Here is a 4,004-nt window from a genome sequence, read left to right on the forward strand (position 1 = left end):
GATTGGCCAAAAGCTTACAACCTTCTTCCATACAGAACTAATACCCAACGTTATTTCCAGCCAGTGGGTAAACAAGCCGACATGTTGATCAAGTACATTTTTCATTTCTGATCTAATTGCCTGGGCATTGCATAGTGAGAGCCACAGATGATTTCAACCTTGCAAATGTGTTCATTAAATGTTCTTATTTCCAGGGGCGGAATCCAAGTGTGCCACGTAGCTCATAAATATTAATACCTGGACCACACTTCCTCCTCACAGTCTCTCCCCTGTAGATATTACTAAACAACTAATGGGAACACATAACAGTTTGTAATTACATTTGGTTTTTAAAAGAAAGGTATAAATTCAGGTTTCTGTGCCTGAAGCAATCATCTAATTTATATTTGTAAGCCTATATCTTATAGTAGCACATGTTTATGCAAAAAGCAAGCTTAAACTTGCATTAAATAATTTCAAATGACTTGGCTGGCACCTTGAAAGATAAATTGGCATATAAAAGACCCCAAGGGTGAAGGGAAGGAGAAACTGTCCACAGATACTTTTCCCTTCCAGCTGTCCTCAGAATAAATTACAGTCTTTTCTTTACCTCATCTACCAGGCTGATACTGCTGTGACAATAAGTTTGTACCTTGTCCTTGACATGTATATCTAACCCAGTGATGCTCTTTAGACAATAAAGATGACGCAGGATATGCCTCAGGGTAATTAGGTGGCGCTTATTTGCAATTCTGATTCACCTTCAAAGGCTGTAAAGGCAGCTGTATTTAGGTATGTGCACCCTACAACACTCCTGGCATTTTCCTTTACATTGGATGGAGGTTGTGCACTTGCTTCTTTCCCCTTGTTTGCTGTTAACCTCACCTGCCCCACTGACCTTTCAAAGTTATATTCACAGAAGACGTTCGGTTTACAAGGAAAACAATATAATACCGCCACATTTTCAATAAGTTATAAAAATACGTGCCTAACAAAAGACCACATCTTAGCCAATGAATTTATTCTCAGTGGTCAATAAGAGTCCAATGAGTTAAAAACTCCCCTCACAATGCTTGAGCCTGGATGTGTTCCCGAGCTGGCCCACGATCAAAATGAGATCACTCTAAAAGGTCACTCCTTCTATAAGCATTACACTCCCCCGTAGAAATCTTTTTGTCTTAGATTATTGCTATAGACTATGAAGTCTATTCACAAGAATGTATTGCTGATAGTTCTGGAGGCTGAGAAGACCAGGCTCAAGTGGGTAGAACATTCTCTGACTGATCAAGGCCAGTTTCAGGCTCATAGATAATATCGACATGCAGCCGCCACTCACCAGCAGGAGAGATAAGCTGGTTGTCTGGGAGCTGGGGGTGTGGCTCATTTGGTAGAGCATTTGCCTATCATATATGGTGCTCTGGGTTCTACCTCCAGCACCATATAAATCAAGGTGGTGGCTCGTGCTTGCAATGCTTGCAATGAAGGCAGGAAGAATATCAGAAGGTCAAGATCATCCTTGGCTACCTAGTGAATTAGTTCCCTGGAGCCTCTTCATAGGAGCTATGCCAGTCTCAAAGGCTAATATTCCCCCAGGTCCTCACTGCCTAATACCATAAGCCCAAAGGATGTACTGCACATATGAATTCCAAGAAGACATAAGTGTTCAAACCATAGCAACCTTTTCCTCAGTTTCCCTGCCCTGGACTATTATGTTTTTGTGTTTTCTTCCTCCCAACACTGAGTCACCCCACCCTCTGCTCTTCTATGAGTCAAGTGCCACTGCATCAACCTAGTGAGGGTGTCCACTGTGGGCTGAGCAGCTCCTTCCATCATTGCATTGACTGTCACATGTATCAGGAGAGAATTAAAGTGGCCAAAACTGCACTCTCACCTTGGAACACAGTTCGTTTCTTTTCAGACTTCCCTTCCCGCCATAATAGGTGAAATCCACACGCATGTCATTTCCTCATCTGTGGTAGTTGCCTGCTCTCCACTACTTGGGCCATTTGGGATGCCAGCCATGAGTAATTCACAATTACTATGAGCAAGCTCTACAAAGAGCCCTTCCTTCCCATTGACCCAAGAGTCGTGGGGATGAGGACCAAAAGCACATAAAACAAGGACATACACAAATACTAAGTTATAATAAGCTAAAATAAGTGGGCATGGGTCCATTATAAATAATAGCAACTTTAAATAAATGTTGGCAGTTATGGTCACGTAAAGAGCTTCAGAGCAATGGAGGGGAAGGTAGCTGGAGGCGGCAGAAATGCATCTGAGAAAGTCTCAAATGGGATCTTGTGATTCGTGTTAAGAAAAAGTTACTCTGCTATTTATTAAGGACAACAAGGAATACTTTGTCCCCAAATAGACCAAAACAATAAAGTTGTGTAGTAAAGAAGAGGGAAAGTAGGTACTCATATCTACCCCAAGAGCAGGATAAGGGGATAGTGGATAGAAATTGCTAAGAGAAAATATGGGAATTAAGGAGGCTTCATGCAAAAACATAGGCCAGGGTATCCAAAAAGATAATGGGAGGTGAGAAACTGGATCAGATGTGGAGGTGATAGGGTTCCAGAGTGGGGGATTTGAAATTTGGGTCGAATCAACTTAGAAGGTTTCTTGCCGTTGAAAACAAGACCTAAGGACAGACTAGTCATAAGAGTTTTGAAGAAGGCTAGTTATAGTTGAGTTGGAAAAAAATGTTTGCCAATAATCAGCATTTTATACATAAAGAATTTCTCTCTGAACCCTTTCTCTGCTCAACACTTGGAAAGTTTTATTCATTGCTTCATGAGAAAACAAGAAGCATTGTTTTGTTTTTAAATAAGATGGGGACAAATAATGTTGATGACAAATCTCTCCTTGCAAACAAGCATTTCTGTGTTTGTGATGTGTTTTAGATGGATCACCTCCCTACGATGTCCCCAAAGCACAGCCAGAAAGAGCTGACAAAAGCTCTGAGCACAGAAAGCCAAGGGGTTAATATTGGCATTCCAGGGCCCCCTCTGAACAACACAATCGCCAACTGTTTTGCCTGCCTCTACAGCAGGAACACATGTTCCAGCTTATTCCATGCTACACCAGCTATTGCAAATGCATCACAGGAAAGGGGTTTCCTCTGAAAATATTCAAAGCTATTTAAAGTAACTGCAAACATGTGCAGGCTTGCTTTTGGGATATTTTCTCCCATTGTTACCGGGGCCATGTCGGTCTGCTCACCGCTGTTTTCTCCACTTTGGTTATGAATGACAAATGAATTTTTACTGTATTTTCATCTCCTCCTCACCTCGAAACTTTCAGATTTGTTTTTAGCTGGGTGTGTTGAACACAGCAGTGTTTTTGCAACGTGTGCTCTACGAAGGCTCTTTGGTAAGCTTAACATTTTAGAGCTAAAAAGCCATTGGTGAATGCCTTCCAATGCTTAACTGAAAATAAATGGTTGTTTCCTCAACTTCTATGTCAGCACAGATGGTTTTGCTCATATGGATACTTTAAAATTATATTTTAGTGCTAAGTTTATTCATTTACAAAGCATAGCAACTTGAAGATTTATTTATTTATTTAAAAAATAATTGTCTTTAATACAGAATTTGTGCTTAAATACGTATTTCAAACATGGTAAAGAAATTAGTACTTTGCTTTTTTAATTTTTGAAAGAGCATCAAAACATCTGGCCCCTGGGTTGCTAGTGGGTGCTGTTTTCCTTCTACTACTTTGTTGGCGTGTTCATCATGAATATACCTTCTTGTCTTAGAAAATGAACGAATAGGGCTGAGGAGACAGCTTAGCTGGTAAAACGTTTGCTGTTTGCTAGGGGAGAAGGCCTGAACTAGGATACCCAGACCCGCATAGAAAATCTGGCACAGTAGTGAGTGCCTGTAACCCCTAGGCTGGTTGGGTGGAGTGGAGAGACAGGCAGAACCCCAGATTTAGTCTAGCCAATCTATTAGCTTCAGGTCTAATGAGAGATCCTGACTCAGCAAATAATGTGGAGAAAGATAAAGGAAGACAGCCATGGCACG

Source organism: Microtus pennsylvanicus, chromosome 17, assembly GCF_037038515.1.
Source record: "Microtus pennsylvanicus isolate mMicPen1 chromosome 17, mMicPen1.hap1, whole genome shotgun sequence".
In the NCBI taxonomy this organism is placed as follows: domain Eukaryota; kingdom Metazoa; phylum Chordata; class Mammalia; order Rodentia; family Cricetidae; genus Microtus; species Microtus pennsylvanicus.